Below are 20,505 nucleotides of genomic sequence, written 5' to 3'. Positions count from 1 at the left end.
TTAACCCACTGAGCCACCCAGGTGCCCGGCAGTGGCTGTTTCTGCATGATCTAGCCACCATGTTTTAAATTGTAAGAACTCACTTGGATGCTAACAATGACCAATCAATTGGAATAAGTTGATTGCCTTCTGCGATGCCTTGAATGATTCCCGTTGTAAATGGAGAATTAACTCCATAGTTTTGGACTGCTTGTTTTAGTTCCTTCAATAGTTTGAAGGGAAATGGCTCATGCTTGGCCTCATAGACACCATTAGGGCTGTTAGGATCATGTCCTCGGAGGACATGTTCTGTACTAATAACCGGGAAATTAAAATGTAAGGCATCCAGGTCTCCCGCTTGCTGTGCTTCAAGGAGGCCTTTCTGAATAGCTGATAGCATGTATTTTCCCTCTTTTTCACTAAATGGTGTCTTATAGGACAGTGGAGCCGACGGCGACAGGGCCATGGTCACCTTTTGTTCTGTTATTGGAGGAGGAGAAGGAGATTCCTCCTTTATATATTACTTTCTTTCTCCTTTTGAATGGCATGTTCAGGTTCCTCTTTTTTAGTTTCTCCTGAACCTTCATTATCTCTCTCCGAATTGGGGGTTTGTAAAGACTCCAAAACGGAGCGAATAAGGGTCCAAGTAGGCCATATAGTAATTGGAATTGGTTTTCCTTTGGTATACAAAAGTTTTAACTCACGACCTACTTTTTCCCATGTTTGCAAATCTAAAGTCCCTAACATAGGGAACCAGGAGCAATGTTCTTTAATTACCTTTAAAAGCTCCGTGCGTTGGCCCTCGCTGACTTTCGCTCCTCCCGCCTTTAGGAGCCGTCTCAGGAAGCAAACATGAGGGCGAAAATCGTTTGTGCCCCCTAGATTACCCATACCCTGCGATAATGGCCCACAACTCACGGGGTGGGGGGGGAGGCACAGCTGGGCAAAACCTCACGTTGGGGCGGCTTCTTCTGTTTCAAGTCCGTGTTTGGGCGCCACTTGCCGCTTCCAGTTGGACGGGAGAAATTTGGCACAAACAAGTCAGCTGCAAGAGAAAGGGAGCAGGAGACTACAGTCAAAAAAACTGCTGCCGGGAGCAACTCCTCAGTCTCGCTTTTATTAGACAGAAACAATAGCCCACAGAAGAGCCCAAGAAGGGCAAACATTAGTCACGTGTCTTGTGGACCAACAGGAAGGAGGGTAAAGTTTACAGTTAACCAAGCACATTCAAAGGACTTATCTAAGAACAGGCGCTTCCGGGAAGAGAAAGGAGAGATAAGCAGTCGGGGTTCCCAGCGGCTCAGCTTCAAGGTCATATACCGTCCTCTCCCCCAAAGGCGGGCTGCCAGTCTGTGCTTTTCTTAAAGCCGTATCTAAATGTGCTTGGTAACTAGTAAAATCCTCCAGGAGTTACAGTTTAAGTGATACATTGTTCTGAGGAGCAGTTGCATCAGGGGGAGATGGAAGAATTGCCACTAGCGGGGGTGGTGAATCCTCAGACCTGGGCGGCTGCAGGTGGGCAGAACCACCTCGGAGCACCAGGGTTTCGGTGGGAATTCACACCAAAGACCTTCGTCACGCTTCACCTTTCCCCCTCATTCTTTCCCTTGCATTTTGAACCCTAACCGGCGAACAGCCCCGTCAGTGAAACGCCCAAACAGAAACGAGGTTCCGGTGGTTCCCAACCCCGCGATGCCCCCACCTGGGGTACACACAGCCCCGCCCATCCCAAACTGCCACCACGGCGGCCACTGCTCCGGATGCTGGACCGCAGCTGCCCCCCGAAAACGCTCAGCCTCCGCGGGCTGGGACAGGAGTCACTCAGAGTCACACCATCCTCACCGAACCAGAGGCATCTGTGGGACGCACCCTTCAAAGCCCTTACCCTGTCTTCCGAGGGCCTGGAGACCGTGCGGCAGGAACTCCGGTGCGGCCACTTTCTGCCTTCAGACCTGTCTCCACCCTACCTGTGCATTGAGACCCGACCCCAAATCCCTCCTCTCCCGTCCTTGCCCCTCGCTGTCCCTTCTCCGTCAGCTGCACGTGTGTCCCGCCGGGCGCCTGGCCCCTGTCCCTTCTCCAGTCCTCCCCACTGGCCCCTCCTCGCTCCCTCTTTTTCCAGGGACTTGCCTTTCCCGACGCAGGACCCCCGCCCTCTCCTCCCGGGCTCCTCTCTTGCGGGAAGGCTTAGATTTTCTCCAAAATTCCTCTGTAGGTTCACAGCCACACCCAGTCTTGCCTGGAGGTGGGAAGTGGCGACTTTGCGCCTCGGGGCCTGATGACACCTGCGGGCCGGTGCGGGGGACACTGCTCCCTGCGGCGCTGCACTTCCCCCGGACGCGAGCAGCTCGGTCTGAGACAGGCGCTGTAGCCACCCGGGCGGGGCGTCCCGTCGTCCGCCTCGCGGGTACTGTCTGCCCAAGCCGAGCGGCCGCCCGAACTGGCCGCGGTCGCGTCCCCCACGCCGGGCGCGAGAGCGGCCGCCGGGACACGCGCGTGTGGCTGGTTTCGGGCCCCGGACCGCCAGTTAAGTACGTCCTGTCGCGCGGCTCCGCGGCGCTCAGCGGGCGCGTCTTGGCGCCCCCCGCGCCCCGCACTACCTTGGGCGGTGCGGGCAGCTGCGTGGGCGGAGCGGGAAGTTTCTGAGACGCGAGGACCAGAGGACCGACACGGATTCCCCGCTCGTGGCGCCGGGAGCTGGCGGGACCCGCAGCGGGCGGAGGGCAGCCCGGGACGGGAAGAGTCGAGCGCGAGGCGCACTCCCGCCTCTCCCGGCGCCCCTGGGAGCCCCGGTGCGGCGCAGACTTCGGGGATGGAGGCGAGCATGACCGCCCCGGACGCGGCTCGGGATAAATTCCGGGAGGCGTGTCCCAGGCGCCCGGAGCCGCGGGGGTGTAGCTCAGCGGGAGAGCGCGTGCTTAGCATGCACGAGGCCCTGGGTTCGATCCCCAGCACCTCCACCGCCGTGCGGCCCAAGAGCAGGTGAAAAGGGGCAGTCCGGCCCTGCGCTTTTCCTTTAAGTTGCTGGCGGTCTGGCGCTGAACCACGTACACCGGAGCCCTGCCGCGCCTCGGATCTCCGCACAGCGAAGCCAGAAAGAGCGCGCTCCCCCGAAGCACCGTCCGGGGCGGCCGGTCCTCCTTCGCGGCGGCTTCTACCGAGAAGTGGGGAAGAACCAGGCGAAGGGGGCGGGGGGGGGTCCCTCGGGGAAATTCCTTTAGATCCCCCACCCCTGTCCCTCGGCTGCGCCCGGGTCGGTGCCCCGCCTGCTGCTCCGGAGACCTCGTCCCGCCCGCACTCGGCCCTGCACGCCCTCCCCGTGCCCGCGCTCGCGCCGCGGCAGGCCGGCGCAGTCACTCGGCCGGAGCGCTGCGGCCCGGCTTCTTCCTGGGACGAGGTAGGTGTTCAGTGTCCGGCCTAAGTGTTCGCCGTGCCGCTCGGAGGCTTCCAAGGCCCCTTGTCCAAACTCGGATTTCCACAGGAGCCGGAGCAGCGGGCGGCCGTCAGAGCCCAGCCCTGCAGGTTTCAGCAGTCCCCAGGAGCGCGGAGGCGCTGCGCCTTCCCGCCGGACGAACGCTTTGAAGCCCCCTTTCCGTAGGAGGAGGAGAACCTTCTGGTCTCCTAACCCCCCCGGTGGAACCGGAGGCAGAGGCAACGCCCGCCCGAATTGCGGGAAGTGTCCGCGCGGGTGACGACCCGCGGGCGCCCCGCGCGCTTTCCTCGCGGCTCCTGCCGGGTCATCCTCCTCTGCCCCCTTCTTCACCACGGTCCTGTGTCGCCTTCTCCACTCCCCCCCCCCCCACCCCGGCGCCAACTGAGCCTCGCCCTGTGATTTGAGGGAGAGAGGGAAGGCATCTGGGGAACCGGAGAGGTGATCGAGAACTTACTGGGATATTCGGGAAGGTACAGGTTTCGCACCCGGAGAAAAGTATCCGAATGGAAACTGAAAGAGAAGACAATCGTTTATGATTACCTCCCCCCCCCCCCACACACACTCATATTTGGTCACTACCAATTTTGCCAACAGGAGGGAAGCTCTGTTCTTTGCGCCCTGGTGATGGCTGAGCTTGGAGGCGCGCCGGCCAGCCGGAGTTGGGGTGCGGAGGTTGCTATGAATGGAAAGTGCTTCTGGGAACCGCTTCTTGCTCTGCCTCCAGAAGGCCTCCGTGTACTTCTCTGGGGGTCCCGGAGACAGAAGGCAGAGTCCTCCAGACGAAACCACTGCCGGGTTTCCGACCATGCTGCTGGGCTCCAGACTTTGCTATAGCAACCACCGACGACACACAATCACTGCTTTTTATTTGGGATGTTTCCTTTTCCCATCTGGATCTAACTTTCCAGAGGCAACCTTTCCGGTTCTGTTTTTTCAGGCCCTTCCTCTAGCATTTCCTGCTGGAGGGGACAGCCAGAAGGGCTGGAGGGGCAGAGCCTCCTGTGTAATGATGTAGAAAACCCCTCATACCGCACCACTAGCTCTAGAAGGAGCGACACATTCGGAGCCCCAGCCTGCAGCCACTGAGTCACGGTGGGCCATGCTCTGAGGGGCTAGGGCTCAGGTACTCCCTTCCCCTGGAGAAACATATTCCACATACAGGTGCCCTCGCCGGTTATGTGACCAGAGTTCCATTGCTTTATGGCGACTTCTCATCTCTCATCGCTTTTAACAGCTGCTTGGGAGAGTCCCTAAGAGATTCTTCAGGGCTCCATGCGAGGTACAGTGAAAGTGTCCACTTGCAAAGAGCAAGGGGAAGATCACGCCCCAGAATGGGTGCTTGCCAAAATGGAAGAGGGGAGTCCAAGCTGTTTCCCCCTGCTGATGACTCTGCATCCCAGTCAGGAGGCAAGAGAGTGAGAATCAGAGAGAAGGAAAACTCATTCCCTTAGCTTTAGCGCTGAAATAATTTAGGCGGCAGCGTGACTACAACACACCTGGATGGGGGTAGCCCCAGATGGCCAGCTGGGTAAGGGGCTGTCTGGGGCTTGAGTACTCAAGGAAATGGAGCTTGTGGTGGATCCCTGCTCCCTCTCCTGATCTGATCTCAGAGGAACTAGGAGGAACGTGCTTTTAGCTTTTCCAAAGGAGGGAATTTAGACGTCATCTTTTAAATTTCGACTTCACATTTTAAAGCATCCCTTTCTAATGCAGAAGGTAGCATGTAAAGGCTTTGCAAAGGAAAATGGACCGATTCTGGTGCATTCACCCAACATACGACCTGCCAAGATCGCTGCTATTCCATATTCCCAGGTCGCTGCTATTCCATATTCTGGAGTTGGTGCAGACTCTCTAACAAGTGATGTCTACTTGTTTGTTTTAATACAAGCAACTTATGTATTTGTCCTTATTCCCACCCAAACAGCTTTGGCCACATCTTCCTCCAGGGCATTCGCTATGGTGCTGCCGGGGGTGTGAATTCATTTACAGCTCTGGGAACAAAAGAGATCACGAGGACATGTGGAACGTAAGGAATCTAAATCCGCTGTTTGCCGTTTTCTGAGACTTAGCTTCAGCGAGGTGCTCCCGTGAATGTGTTGTGTAAACTTTTGTGAACATCAGCTTAATAAGGAGTGCGAGTAACCGTGCTCCAGATTCCAGGATCTTTCCTTTGCGGTCGGTGGGCGCTAGCTCGTCCGAGGGAGCCAGCGGTCTCCGGCTCCCAGAGGATGCTCTGGACGTGCGCGAGGCTGGGGTCAGGGTCGCCGCAGGCTCCAGGGCCGCGCCCCGCTCCCCGCCGCACAGAAGCCGGGCTCCCGGCGCGCTCACCAGGCGGGGGGTGAGGAGGAGCGGGGGAGACCGGTCCCTGCGCTTTGGACCGCGCAGTCCCCGCAAAACCTGGGAGACTTCCCGGATCTTTTATTTTCCTCTTTTCTGTTGGGGGATTCCGCCACACGAGACGCACCGGGCACGGTCTGTGGGTGTGGCCGCGGCCTGGTGTTTCGGGCAGTCTTGAGGCTGAGGAGTGCCGCCGTCTTTCTTTTCTCATCTCTTCCGTGAATGTCCGCGTCTTGGGGGGGGGGGGGGGCGGTCCCATGAACTAGAAGTGACACAATATTGAAAGGAACATGGTAAAGCGCGAGAAAAAGCTCGGATGGAGGAGCCGGGGGTCGAACCCGGGGCCTCGTACATGCGAAGCACGCGCTCTACCACTGAGCTACACCCCCTCCTGCTCGCGGGCTCCGGGGATCCTCCAATAAATTTGAAGTCGTGCGTGTGGCTCGCGTCCTGTTTCTGTTGGAGAAACCAAATGTGTCAGCGCGACTAGGTTTCGGGAAGCCCTTGTGTTATCAGATGGGACAGGTCGGTCGTGGAGTCTGAGCCTCTTCATGTGAGATTTAAGAGTTTCATCAGTTCAAGGTCTGTTGACTCATTGTTTTCTTTTTCCTGTCCCTTATTTCCAACAATTACACGGCAGCCGCGGGGAGCTCCCCCAGAGCGCGCGTCAGTGTGTGCTCCCGCACACCTCGCCGCCTGCTGTGGGCTCGGCGGCGCCTGGGAAGCAGGACCGGGGGAGGCGAGCCCAGGCTGCCGCAGGGGAGAGCCTTACCTGTGCACAGTGCCCTGATTGTCTCGCTCTGCCTAGTCTAAGCAGCCGACTTCGGAGGCTCTTTCAGGATCTACTAGATCAATAAGATGATGAATTTAACAGTGAAAGGCACGGGAGAAGTTTGAGGAACAAGGTAGACTGACACGGGCCTTGGGCTCTCTCACTGAAGTCTGACACTTAGTGCTGAGGACGACCTGCAGGTTGGATGGCAGGGATGGTGATGACTTCTGCAAAGACTAGTAGATACAGGAGGAAGGGTGAGAATTCTGCTCGGCTGATGTCGTTACTGGTTGCTTGATTTGGTTTTGCTTTGGGAGCATAGGTGAAGCAATAAGGGGGAAATGTATAGTTTGGGTTTGGACATGACATAATTTACGTGTCTGCACGATAGCCGCCTGAGGATGTCTGCCTGAGACCATTACAGTCGGAGTCTGGAGCCCTGCAGATATCTCTGAACCTGAATTTCCTACACGCACGTGCCTGGGAGGAGAGGGCATGTTACAAGTGCGTGGAGCAAGGGCTTAAAGTTATCCACCAAAACTGGTAAATAGGGAACTTATTACTTTTTTAAAAATAAGAGTGCCTTTAAAAGTGGTTCTTTATTTAAAAAAAAAAAAATGAGAGTGCCTTGGTGGCTCAGTTGGTTAAGTGGGGGCTTTCGGCTCAGGTCATGATCCCAGCATGGTGGGATCGAGTCCCACGTGGGACTCCTTGCTCGGCAGGGAGTCTGCTTCTGCCTCTGCCTGCCTGTGCTCTTTCTCTTTCTGACAAATAAATAAAATCTTCAAAAAATTAATAAAAATGAGAGTGCTTCTAGACTGATCTCATTTTTAAAAAGATTTATACTCCTTGTTGTGGTCTTAACTTTTCCTTTGAACACCAGTCAGTCCCCTTTCCCACCATCAGCTTCCAGATAACGTGATCATCTCCGCTTTGCCCCTCTTTGCCAATCTGTGATTGTTTTAGCTATATAATGCTGCGTATCAAACCTCTCAAAACCGAGTGACTTTAAACAAACGTTAATTACATTTGCTGATAATTCCCGGGGGGGCAGGAACTTGGGCCAGGCCTCCCCTGCTCTTTGGAGTTGGGGCTGTTCATTGCCCTTCGCGGAGCTGGTCACAGGGCTGGACTCGAAGGTCAGAACAGCCTCCGCTGCAGGGTATCGGCACTACCCTGTGTGGCTTCCCGGTCACTTTGCCGTCCCCAGTTCTAGCTCGGGCTTTCTCCTAGCCTGGCAATCCCATGGCAGTCACACTCCCCACGGAGCGCCTTCGGAGAGGGGCTGTTTCAAGAGAAACCAAAGCAGAAACTCCGTTTACAGCATCTGTGCAAGGAACCAGCATCGGTTCCTCTCGTCCCCAGAGGACCACTTTGAGCGGAAATACTGTCCACAGGGAGGGTCTCCTGCCTCCAACACACTCGGAGTGCAGAACAGCTGTTCTCAACGTTTTCAGGGACAGTGAAGGGAAGGAAACAGGAGAAGGCTGACTTCTTAGAAGCCAAGATCTCTCCATTATGTGGATTTATCTGCAAGGGAAGCGTTCTATACTGTGGGGGACGAACATCAATTTGTCTCCAAAATTAAAGCAGACTGATGATGGGATTTTCCTTACTTTGTCATTTCTCAGGTTCTTACAGGAAAAGCAGAAGTCCGTGTTTGAATTCATGTGATCTGTTTCTGGTATGTAATAAAGGATCCGGATAGTTGTTTGTCCGAGGCATTCCGCTTGCCATCCAAAGTGTTTTCCAGACACAGCTGGACTCTCACGTCACCTGATTTTTCTCATGCCCTTGTCTTTAGGATTAGCTTAAAGAAATCACACTGGTCTCCCTCTCTCTCCCCTCCTCCTCCTCTTCCCTCCCCTTCTCTCCTCCACTCAGCTCTCCTCTCTCCCTCTCTCTTCCTCGTACTGTGGATCTTCCTTCTTAAAGTCCTGTTGTAAGATGGTGGTCCAGGTGGCAAAACTGGTTGCATTCGCAGATGTGGAATCAGCCTTTCCTTCTCCTTCTGCCTTCTGATGTCACACCAATCACTTTTAAACAAAGAATTAGCAAAAAAGAAAAACAGAAAAGAAGATTATCCCAGAAGGAGTGTGCGGATGTGGAGCACATTGGTGATAGGGAAAAAAAAGCAAGTGCCTTTGGAGGTGCTGGGCATCGAACCCAGGGCCTCATGCATGCAAAGCATGCGCTCTACCACTGAGCTACACCCCCAGGCAAGGGCTGCTTCTTCTGTGATATATTAGAAAATATGACTATCTTCTGTATTCTTTCGCAAGGCTGTGTGTGTGAGAGAGAGAGAGAAAATTTATTCTCTTAATGGTACTAGTTCTACAATTTCTAAATTGGATTTTTTTTTTTTTTTTGCTAGACTCAAGTATAGTAAATTCTAAGTCCAAATTGATACCATTCCAGCTCCCAGGTTCTTCCCAGCTGGGGTCAGTCTTCTAATAATGCCTGTATTTTGTCTTGTTTTGTTTTGTTTTTGACTACTCTTCTCTGGAGAGTCTCAGGTTGGGAGTTTCATTTGCCTTCATTCTTTTTCTCTGTGGTGTCTTTCTCCTCCATAGATCACCCTATCTAGTCTGCACTGGCCGTCTTGTCTGTACCCACCTCTTCAAGGGTCTGTAATTACTCTCTTCCCTCACTTTCTACACTGAACCTTGCCTTGCTCACAGCCATCTTCAACACCAGGATATCTTCTCCAGAAAACCAAGGAAGCACTTTGACAGCCTATGTACGGAATGAAAATGATTATTGCTTATTTCCAACTGTGCTGTGTCCCTCATTCCGTATCTTGAGAAATAGTCTTCACCCTGCAGACGGCTGGCAAGTCTAGAAAAGAAAAAGGAAGGGGAAGGAATGAAGGGGGGGAGGAGAGAAGTAGAGAGGAAGAAAATGTTTAAGTTCAGTTTCCTTCCTTCTCCCTGCCTCTCCATTCCCAAGCAACCACTGACCTAATTCCCTGTCACTGTAGTTTAGTTTGCATTTTCTGACATTTTATACAAATGGGATCATATCATATTTACTTTTTTGGTTTTACTTCTTTCACTCATCATAATTGTCTTGAGATCACCCATGTTTAATGTATCAGTAGTTTATTCCATTTTATGCTGACTAGTACTCCGTGGCATGGACAGACCACCACTGGTTTATCCATTCACCCATTTATGGTAAGCATTTGGGTTGTTTCCAGTTATTGGTGATTACAAATAAAGCTGATGTGAATATTTGTATACAAGAATTTGTATGCGCATAACAGTTTTACTTCTTTTCCATTGGATACATATTTAGAATGTGCATGGCTGGATCATGGGGTTGGTACACCTACAGCTTTTTCAGAAACTGTCAAACTGTTTCAAAGTAGTCTTCTTTTTCATTACTGCTGATGGTGTATGAGAGTTTCATTTCCTCTGCATTCTTACCAACATTTGATATGGCTAGCGTTTTTAAATTTTAACAACTCTTATAACTGCAATGGTCTATCATTATGGACTTAATTTGTATTTTCTTAATGACTGGTGTGCATCTTCTGTTTCTTTGCCATCCTTATATCTTCATTAACAGCCTCTGCTTAAATATTCTGGTATTTTATTTTATTATAAAAAATTTTGTTCGTGTATTTGTCAGAGAGAGAGAGAGAGCGCGCAAGCACACAAACAGGCAGGGGCAGAGAAAGAAGCAGGCTCCCTGTGGAGCAGGAAGCCCAATGTAGGACTTGATCCCAGGACCACTGGGATCATGACCTGGGCCAAAGGCAGCAGCCTAACTGACTGAGCCACCCAGGCATCCCCATTCTGGTATTTTAAATCAGGTTTTCTGATTGTTGACTATTAAGAGCCCTTTATATATTCTAGATGTAAATCCTCTATCAGATATAACGTTTGCGAAGATTGTCTCCCAGTCTGTGACTTGCCTTTCTGTTCTTTTAAACATTCTTTGCACAGAGCAGGATTTAACATTTTTGATGAGGTTAAATTTATCAAATTTTATGCTTTCATTGTCATATCTACAAAATATTTGTCTGACCCAAGGTCACAAAAAGTTTCTCCTGTGCATGGGACCCCGCGAATTTTTTTAGTTTCCTTATTTTTCTGAGATGTATCTGGGTTTACTGGCAGGGTGAGGAAGAGAGGAAAGGCTTTATCTTTTGGAATCCTATTACCTCTCCTGTGTCTTACTCCTCCACCTACCGTTCCCTGCTGCCAGGAACTGGGTCCAAGCGCTATCGGTGGAAGATAAGATAATAGATGCCCCCCAGTTTCTGGGTGGATAATGTACTGGACATTTCAACAGCAGCATTTGAAGAATCTAGAATCTCTTAAAATGGAAGTTGTAAACAATCCAAGTATTAAAAAATAAATATCGGGAAGGGTTGCTTCCAGGCCGCCGAAATAGCTCAGTTGGGAGAGCGTTAGACTGAAGATCTAAAGGTCCCTGGTTCGATCCCGGGTTTCGGCAGGAGGAGTAGCTTTTGTCCACCTCCGAAACAACCGGCCTGCCACTCCAAGACGTATATTTGCCATCTTGAAACTCGACAATAATTACACCGTGAATTTGTGTTTTGTAATTTATGTTCAAGGGGACAGCCGAACGAGGCATCTGAACAAAGGAAAGGAGGGCAGTATGCGCGTCTGGCTTTCGTTGCTTTTCCTTCTGCGAACAGCGATCGCCCCGCCCCGTGAATCTTGATGTGTGAAATGAAGGTGAACAGAACATTCCTGCTGATAATTTACAAGTGGAGTCCACTTAATTAGAGTGACATTAAATAAGCAAATGAAAAATATATTAACAGGTCGAGAGAGACCAAGAAAGAAAGGGGAAAAAACTTTATATTTTATTACTACTTTTAACGGCACTTTGAGCCGCTGCCTTCGGCTCGGGTCATGATCTCGGGGTCCTGGGATCGAGCCCCGCGTCGGGCTCTCTGCTCCGCGGGGAGCCTGCTTCCTCCTCTCTCTGCCTGCCTCTCTGCCTACTTGTGATCTCTCTCTCTGTCAAATAAATAAATAAAATCTTTTTAAAAAAATAAATTCATCCTTTCATTCCTTCATTCGTGTGTTTGCTGGGTCACAGGGACAGCCAAGAGGGAGAATCGATGTCGGGATGAAAGCCACAAACCTGCTTACACGTGCGCCCAAGAGCGACCGCATTACACCTCAGATTCTTACTGCACAAGAATGCAAGCGAGGCCTTGGCGCACCGCGGCAGAGATTCTGGATCTCCGTTAGCGCTCGGCCGGGGTCAGCCCCGATCTTACAGCTGCGGAGGGAGGGGCAAGTCTGATGTGGGGTGCAGCGGGTGGCGAAGACCCGCGCAGGGCCAAGCGGACAGTGGGCCGCAGACTTCTGTGCTGTTTAGGATGAGGGACCTTACATTTTCATCTGGCACCGCGCGCCCCCGATGTAACCCGTGCAGATCACCATCCATCAACATTCACATCCCTCGGATCCAGTACATCTACCCCATGGCCACCCCAGGCTCCCCACACACTCGCCGCTGAGTTACGATCTCCTGAGCACTGGCAAGCATCCTGTTAAAGTCATGTCCACAGTTCCGTCTCTGAACTTCAGTGAGTCCGTTCGTGAACTCTGCAGTCGGGGTTGGAATACCCCAGAAAACGTTGCCCGTAAAATCCCGAGGGAACTCATGGTTTGTGTTTACGAAAAGACGCACCAAGAAAACAGGGTAGCACGCCAGTGTCCCTTTACTGCTCCCTGCTTTCGCGGCAGTCCTGCTTTGTGCGCAATACCAGAATCGGTGCCATTTTGTGTGCGAGGCCTTGGGATACTACCTGTTACGTCCACAGTCGGCGGTGGAGGGGTGAGGGGTGAGGGGTGAGGAAGGCCGATGGTCGAAATAGAAAGAGCAAGTGTAAGAAAACCGGCAAAACGCCTCTTTCGTTAGCAAGAAGCACACACCCGTAGCTGCCCAGGCCCCACTGGGATTCGAACCCAGGATCTCCTGTTTACTAGACAGGCGCTTTAACCAGCTAAGCCACGGAGCCACGTCGGAGAGGTGCGGGAATTCCCGAATCCGAGGAGGATTTTGCCGCGCGGCTATGTTTCTGAGCAGACCCGCCCCTTTTGGGCCTTTCTTCCGCCCAGAGCAACCCAGACGGGAGCAACCGTGGCCCGCCACCGGCCCAGTGGTCTTCTCGCTGCCTTGCGCTGCACAACCTCGTGGCAGTTGGCTCGGATTCTCGATGCGGCCTCCGGGAAGCGCGCGCAGACGGAGGCCAGAGGTGGGCGGCGAGTCCCCAGGCCCCACGGCGTCCCGGCCGACCAGGTCCTGCGCCTCCCGGCGTCCTGCGTCGTGGCGCGGGGCTCCTCCTCTGTTCCCGGGGTCCGAGCCGCTGCCACCAGCGCTCGGCGGGGCTGCAAGGACGCGAGTCTGCAGAGCTGCCCCCGGACCCAGGACCCGAGACCACCGGGAGCCAAAGGGAGACGGGCGAGCGGGCAGTGCGCCACGGTCTTCTTTCGGCCCGGCAGGGTGGTCGGGCGCCCGGCGCGGGCGTCTACCCCCTAGTGTTGAAAAACCCAGAGGAGACCTCCCCGTCACCCTCGGCCGTTGTGGGGGGTCGCCTACCTGATGAAGACCGCAGGAGGGAAGTGGCGCGCGCGCCCCCTCCTCCTCCTCCCGCCTCCTCTCCTTCTGTGAGGTTCGGCTGCGGTGGGCGCCGCCGACTTGTGTTTTCTCGGTCTGGGGCAGCTGCTCTCCTGCGGGTTGGGAATGCTGTGGCGAGTGTCAGCCTGGCCGTGTTCATGGAGATTGTTTTCCTTCAGCAAATGTGTGCCGTCCTTGGATTCCGTTTCTCGGCATTTTGGGAGAGAATGAGAGACGAAAAGAAGAGGAAAGGACGAACCTCAAGAAGTATTTCCTTTGGTTTCCTTTATTCTCCGAGCGGTGCGCGGGTCCGCTCACAGGGTGCGGAGGAGGGAAAGGCTGCGGGGCTGGACCTCACCGCCGCCCCTCCCCCGCCCCCTCCTCCACCTGCCCCTGACCTCGACGCAGGCACCGCCGCCCTCCCCCGCCCCCTCTCCACCTACCACTCCCCACCCCCAGCCTCCGGGAACCGGACCAACCTGCGCCCACGGGGCCTCCGAGCCCGTCCCGGTCGGCACAGAGCTGCACACCCGGACAGTCACACTTAAGGCATCCAGAACCGGAACGAAGGCCGAACCCGGTCCGCGGAGTGCAGGGGTGGGGGAGCGGCAGGGAGAGGGCGCGCGTGGGCGGCCGGAATAGCTCAGTTGGGAGAGCGTCAGACTGAAGATCTGAAGGTCCCTGGTTCGATCCCGGGTGCCGGCAGGCGAGCGTTTTGGCCCCGGCCGGGCGGTTGCGGCTCCCGGGCCGGTGACAGTGTCCCTGGACACAGTTAGCCACCCCACAGCGGGAACTGCACGGCCCCGGACCGAGGGGCTGGCGGTGGTGGCCCACTTTTGTTCCTCCCCCGTGTCGTGTAAGCCCCGGGGGGAAGGCAGGCAGCCGACGCTCCGGGCGGACACGCACCGGGCCCTGACGAAGTTGGGGACCCGTCGCTGTCGCCGCGGCAAGTGGCGCGCGCGAGGCGGTGCGGAGGGAGCGCCTCAGGCCGTGTCCACGCAGCGCGGGGCTGCAGCCCGCAACCAGCCGGGCAAAGCGCGCGGGGTGTGAGTGCGGCCCGAGCCGGCGACAGCGACTACTCCAAAAATCTGTAAAAACTGAGCATATTGTGAGAGGCGGAATTTATGAAATCCGGACTTCACTGTGCATCTCCTAAGTCTTATCGGCCACAGGCGTGTCCTTCGTTTACAGTCCCGGGCGCCCGGGAGCCGCAACCGCCCGGCCGGGGCCAAAACGCTCGCCTGCCGGCACCCGGGATCGAACCAGGGACCTTCAGATCTTCAGTCTGACGCTCTCCCAACTGAGCTATTCCGGCCGCCCACGCGCGCCCTCTCCCTGCCGCTCCCCCACCCCTGCACTCCGCGGACCGGGTTCGGCCTTCGTTCCGGTTCTGGATGCCTTAAGTGTGACTGTCCGGCTGTGCAACTCTGTGCCGACCGGGACGGGCTCGGAGGCCCCGTGGGCGCAGGTTGGTCCGGTTCCCGGAGCCTGGGGGTGGGGAGTGGTAGGTGGAGGAGGGGGCGGGGGAGGGCGGCGGTGCCTGCGTCGAGGTCAGGGGCAGGTGGAGGAGGGGGCGGGGGAGGGGCGGCGGTGAGGTCCAGCCCCGCACCCTTTCCCTCCTCTGCACCCTGTGAGCGGACCCGCGCACCGCTCGGAGAATAAAGGAAACCAAAGGAAATACTTCTTGAGGTTCGTCAATTTTTCTCTTCTTTTTGTTCCTTTGTTTTTCATTATCTCCAAAAATGCTAAGAAATTTTGATGATGGGGAACAGTAACTTTGAACCCCAATTAAGCAAATGTTATCCCCAAAGATATTTCCATTCTTCTAATTATTAGTAGTAATAATAACTGGACTCAACTATTTCTACTTTTTTTTTAAGATTTTATTTATTTATTTGACAGGCAGAGATCACAAGTAGGCTGAGAGGCGGAAGCAGGCTCCCTGCTGAGCAGAAAGCCCCATATGGGGCTGGATCCCAGGACCCTGAGATCATGACCTGAGCCAAAGGCAGAGGCTTTAACCCACTGAGCCACCCAGGCACCCCTATACTTTAAAAAAAAAAATGATTTTATTTATTTATTTGTTGGGGAGAGAGAGAGAGAGAGAGCGCGCGCACAGGCAGACAGAGGCAGAGGGAGAAGCAGGCTCCCTGCCGAGCAAAGAGCCTGATGTGGGACTGATCCCAGGATACTGGGATCATGACCTGAGCCCAAAGCAGCTGCTTAACCAACTGAGCCACCTAGGCGTCCCTCAACTATTTATATTTTAATTTCATTTTTAAAAGTGGAAATTTTTTCTCTGTTTTATATAAGTACCTATATCCTTGATTTTGCCATGTGACCTGCAAATTCTAAAATATTTACTTTTTGGCCATTTACGGAAAAAGTTTGCCAAGACTCCTGCTCCAGTGGACTATCTTCACCGAGTCCTTGTGTTGGTGAGGGGAGAACAGCCTCTTCCTGAAAAGTCCCTGCGGTGGCCGTGCTCTGCTGTGCAGGAGTGGCCGTCGTAGGTGCTATGGTGAAAATGACTCCCTGAATCCCGCTGTGGTGATGGGATGCGGGAGCGGTGGGTGTATCTATTCCAGCTGAGCGTCCTGGGTCCTGGCAAGTACCTATGGGGCAGATTCAGGGGTTCAAATAGATGCGCAGTGAAGTAGGCCTGGTTCTATCCATCGCACGACATGTATAAGCCACCTCTCCGACCGGGGGACCACAGTGGCATCCCGTGTTCCAGTATTTAATGTCGGCTCAGAGTCGGGTTCAGTAGTCGCCACACACTGTCTCCAGCAGTTGCCTTGGTGAGTGCACTTTCTTTGGGGAAGGCTGGAACAGAAATATTCGCCACATACATTTTTCATTGTGTACCAAGTTCCCTTCTCACATGGAGCCAGGCTCCTCTTCATTCAAGGAGGCCTGGACTGGATTCCTGCATGTGGGCAAAGGCCAGCTGGAAGCCATGAGTTGTCTCTACGCACCAAAATAATAGTCACAAAGGACACTGCGTTCTGGAAGAATTCTCAAGACAAGTGCCATTAGCAAGGACATGAAAGCCGTACAGGGAGGTGTTCTTACCACATGTCCACTCAGCTTGCCTGCTGGTCTGTGCAGAAGACAGATCATCGTGGCCCGTGGCAGCGAGCAGTTGTGAATTTAAGGAAGCGGTGATTTCGGTTCCGGCTGCCGTCCCAGCGACAGTTCCGTCACTGGGGCAAATCGGCGGGTCGCTGCTGCTTCAGGCAAGCTTTTTTTTTTTTTTTAATTTTATTTATTTATTTGACAGACAGAGATCACAAGCAGGCAGAGAGGCAGACAGAGAGAGAGGAAGAAGCAGGCTCCCTGTCAAGCAGAGAGCCCGATGGATGCGGGGCTCGATCCCAGGATCCTGGGGTCATGACCTGAGCTGAAGGCAGAGGCTTTAACCCCCTGAGCCACCCAGGCACCCCTTCAGGCAAGCTTTTGCTGTAAAACACAGTTCGCTCTTTACGCAGCTAGAAACTGGCCACTGTTTGGGGCTGAATCCTGTCTCTCCAAAATTGTATATTGAGGTCCCACCCCACAGGACCTCAGCCTGGGACTGTACTTAGAGACAGGACCTTGAAAGAGATGATGAAGGTAAAAATGAGGTCATATGGGTGGGCCCTAATCCAGGGTGACCCCTGCAAGGACTGTGTCCCTGTAGGAAGGGAGGCAAGGACACAGACAGCATGCAGACCGAGGAGAGACCTGAGACGGCACAGCAAGGTTGCCTCCAGGAGAGGTGCCTGGAGAAACCAGACCTGCTGACATCCTGGTCTTGGACTTGGAGCCTGCAGAACTGTGAGGAAATGACTTCCGTTGGGTAAGCCGTCGAATCTCGGTGTTTTGCTCCGGCAGCCATAGTAGCGGAGCCACACAGGCGTCACGCAGGGCTTGTCTTTGGTCGGCAGGGCCAGGACGCATTTGGAATTCTAGCATTCTTCTGTAAGGGAATCACAGAGCAGACCCTTGGGATTGGAGGCAAACTATGGCATCCTCTGCAAATTATCTAGTTTCCGGCTTGCTGCTGACTGCAGGAGAGTGCGAGTGCCTGAGCACGAGTCGCCAAGTTACCGTGAGCGCCGGGCTTCCAGGCGTGGCACCGTCTTCCCTCATATGTGCAGTAAGGCCAGCCATGCAGAGCATCGCTCGTCACTGGGCAGAAATAGGAAATCGGAGCAGCTATCCCCGTGGAAGGATTTGTGGGAGAAACCGTGTATATTGTCGTGCCCTTACACGTGGTACGTTTCTTCAGCCGACATCTGCAGCCTCGTAGGGTGTTTCTCTGGGGGTTTCCTTCACATTTTATTTAAATTCTAGTTCGTGTACACACAGTGCGACGCTGGTTTCCGGAGCAGAGTGCAGGGACCCATGTCTCACATGCAAGGCCGGTGCCCCGTGCAGCAGGTGCCTCCTTAGTGCCCATCCCCCAGGCAGCCCATCTCCTCCCTCATCCCTCCGTCAACCCTCACCGTATTCTCGGTCGCACAGCACTGCTTTCGGGTGTTCAGGAAGCCTGCGGCAATCCCGGACTTGAAGCTAACCTCTAGGGTTCTCTCTGAGAGTCCGCCGGCAGTCTCTACGGCAGGGCTCCGCATCCCAGCGTGTCCTGGGATGACAGTGGTCACGAGGAAGGTGCACGGGAGAGGGTGAGTCTAGAAGGCTTGTGTTTGGGCTCCGTACAGAGGCCTCTCACGTTCCACACCAGCATGTCAGACCTGCGACCCCCTCCAGTTAACTGGTGTCTGAAGATGGAAGATCTCCAGTCAACAACGCGACACGGCACCCTTGAGGACGGTCCAGAATCGGAACTGGCCGCCTCGCCGGATTCTCAGGCTGGGAGACTGAGTCCCAAGTCTGAGAGCACCAGAGCTGTGGGGGAAACAACGTTCCGAACATGCGTACATGTTCTCTAAAAGCTTGTGCGTGCTGTTGTGAGATGCGAGACGGCAGATTTCTAGGAGCGCACGACAGCATTCTGTCCAGCATTCCCCGAGCCTCCGTATGCTGTCTTTCCACAGGGAGCCGCTACACCCCCCGCATCAGGTCCACGACGTTTGGCCACAACCATATGAGAGGATCAGTGTATATTTTCACCCAAATCGATACTTACCCCGGGGAATCGATTTGCCTTTACCTCTCGCGATGCTCCCTCAAAAGCACCATCCACGAGTTTACCGAACGTCTTATGTTCCACGGCATTCCACGGCATTGCTTCTGAGATAATAAACCATTTTACAGCAAAGGAAGTGTGGCAGTGGGCTAATATTCTGGAGTTTGCTGGTCTTGTCACATTGCCGTCACTCTGAAGCGAACAACTGGCCAGACAGGACGCGGGAACAACTTTTCAAACATGGGGTGTGGTACCAGCGAACAGAGAGCCTCCTGGAGCGAGGGTAAGACATCGGAGAGGTGGGAAATACTCTGAACCAGGGACCGGTTTACAGTGCTGTAACTCTCTAACAGAAAGGCAGACTGGCAAGAGAAAAACAGAGTTTATTATTATGTGCAGTGAGTATCACCCTGGATTAACCTCGATGAACACTAACGAAAGCGGCGGCTTAGAACTTCTCAGCATCTCCTGCAAAGAACAGTAAATTTGCAGAGAAATGACAGGCCAGAGGGAAGCAGTTTGAGGCTCTGAGGGCAGAGAACTGGGAAGGTAGATCCACAGGAGGAAAGTAACGGAGGAAGGTGCCTCTCTGGGCTAACAAGTCTCCGTCTCCTGTAAAAGGAGAATTTATGTCCTGACTTGAGTCAGAAATGGGGGATAGACAGATTTTCTTGTGTTTGCTGATTCTTAACTGCGTTCTGTTCAAAGTAATTTTTTTAAAGATTTTATTTATTTATTTGACAGATAGAGATCACAAGTAGGCAGAGAGGCAGGGGGAAGCAGGTTCCCTGCTGAGCAGAGAGCCCTACGTGCGGCTCGATCCCAGGACCCTGAGATCATGACCTGAGCCAAAGGCAGAGGCTTAACCCACTGAGCCACCCAGGCGCCACCCCCCCACCCCCATTCAAAGTAATTTTTATGTCAGAGTGGTATATTTCGGGTGCAAATTTTGGTTTCCTTCCCTTCCCTTGTCATAGCTAATGGGACCATGTTATGGCAGGTGATATTTTAGGGTTAATTTGTCAACTAACCCAAAAGTTACAACTTTGCTTTTTGTATCTTTTTTAAAAAAGACTTTATTTGTTTATTTGACAGAGAGACACAGCGAGAGAGGGAACACAGCAGGTGGAGTGGGAGGGGGAGGACCAGGCTCCCCGCCAAGCAAGGAGTCCGATGTGGGGTTCTGGGATCATGACCTGAGCCGAAGGCAGTCACTTAATGACTGAGCCACCCAGTGTCCCATGTCTTTTTGTATTTTGTTATATTTAAATGCTTTTAATTACGTCCATTTAAAAAATTTACAGTTTAACATTGGTAGCTAAATTAGAATTTTAGAATTATGTCATTTATCAAAGCAGGAAAGACTAACCAATGGAAAAAATATAGTCTCTTCAGTAAATGGCGCTGGGAAAATTGGACAGCCACTTGCAGAAGAATGAAACTGGAGCATTCTCTGAGTCCACACACAAGGATAAACTCAAACTGGATGAAAGACCTCAACATGAGATGGGAATCCATCCAAATCCTAGAGGAGAACACAGGCAGTAACATCTTCCATATCAACCATAGCAACTTCTTGTAAGACATGTCTCTAAAGCCAAGGGAAACAAAAGCGAAAATGAACTTTTGGGTCTTCATCAAGATAAAAATCTTTGCACAGCAAAGGAAACAGTCAACAAAACCAAAAGAGAACCTACAGATTGGGAGAAGATATTTGCAAACGACATATCAGAGAAAGGGCTGGTACCCAAAATCTATGAAGAACTTATCAAACTCAGCACCCAAGAACAAAGAATCCAATCAAGAAATGGGCAGAGGACATGAACAGACATTTCTCCAAAGAAGACATCCAGATGGCCAACAGACACATGAAAAAGTGCTCCACATCACTCGGCATCAGGGAAATACAAATCATAACCACAATGAGATATCACCTCACACCAGTCAGAAAGGCTAAACTTAACAAGTCAGGAAATGACAGATGCTGGCGAGGATGCGGAGAAAGGGGAACCCTCCTACACTGTTGGTGGGAATGCAAGCCGGTGCAACCACTGTGGAAAACAGCATGGAGGTTCCTCAAAAAGTTGAAAATAGAGCTACCCTACGACCCAGCAATCGCATTACTGGGTATTTACCCTAAAGATACAAATGTAGGGATCCGAAGGGGCATGTGTATCCGAATGTTTATAGCAGCAATGTCCACAATAGCCAAACTATGGAAAGAGTTCAAATGCCCATGGACAG

At 53.1% G+C, this 20,505-nt stretch overlaps 7 non-coding genes across 7 annotated transcripts; 3 read left to right on the top strand and 4 right to left on the bottom strand.

The window, feature by feature from the left end:
* Positions 1–2,867: 2,867 nt before the first annotated feature.
* Positions 2,868–2,939, top strand: TRNAA-AGC. The gene has a single exon. It is a non-coding gene; the product is annotated as a tRNA-Ala (tRNA).
* A 3,127-nt stretch (positions 2,940–6,066) lies between these two features.
* Positions 6,067–6,138, bottom strand: TRNAA-CGC. The gene has a single exon. It is a non-coding gene; the product is annotated as a tRNA-Ala (tRNA).
* Positions 6,139–8,666: 2,528 nt separating this feature from the next.
* Positions 8,667–8,738, bottom strand: TRNAA-UGC. Its single transcript has one exon. It is a non-coding gene; the product is annotated as a tRNA-Ala (tRNA).
* A 2,174-nt stretch (positions 8,739–10,912) lies between these two features.
* TRNAF-GAA lies at positions 10,913–10,985 on the top strand. The gene has a single exon. It is a non-coding gene; the product is annotated as a tRNA-Phe (tRNA).
* Positions 10,986–12,457: 1,472 nt separating this feature from the next.
* On the bottom strand, positions 12,458–12,531 carry TRNAT-AGU. Its single transcript has one exon. It is a non-coding gene; the product is annotated as a tRNA-Thr (tRNA).
* A 1,231-nt stretch (positions 12,532–13,762) lies between these two features.
* TRNAF-GAA lies at positions 13,763–13,835 on the top strand. The gene has a single exon. It is a non-coding gene; the product is annotated as a tRNA-Phe (tRNA).
* Positions 13,836–14,372: 537 nt separating this feature from the next.
* TRNAF-GAA lies at positions 14,373–14,445 on the bottom strand. The gene has a single exon. It is a non-coding gene; the product is annotated as a tRNA-Phe (tRNA).
* Between the last annotated feature and the right edge of the window lie 6,060 nt (positions 14,446–20,505).

The sequence above is a fragment of the Meles meles genome, chromosome 5 (genome assembly GCF_922984935.1).
Source record: "Meles meles chromosome 5, mMelMel3.1 paternal haplotype, whole genome shotgun sequence".
NCBI classification, from domain to species: domain Eukaryota; kingdom Metazoa; phylum Chordata; class Mammalia; order Carnivora; family Mustelidae; genus Meles; species Meles meles.
This window is presented reverse-complemented; position numbering and strand designations above follow the sequence as displayed.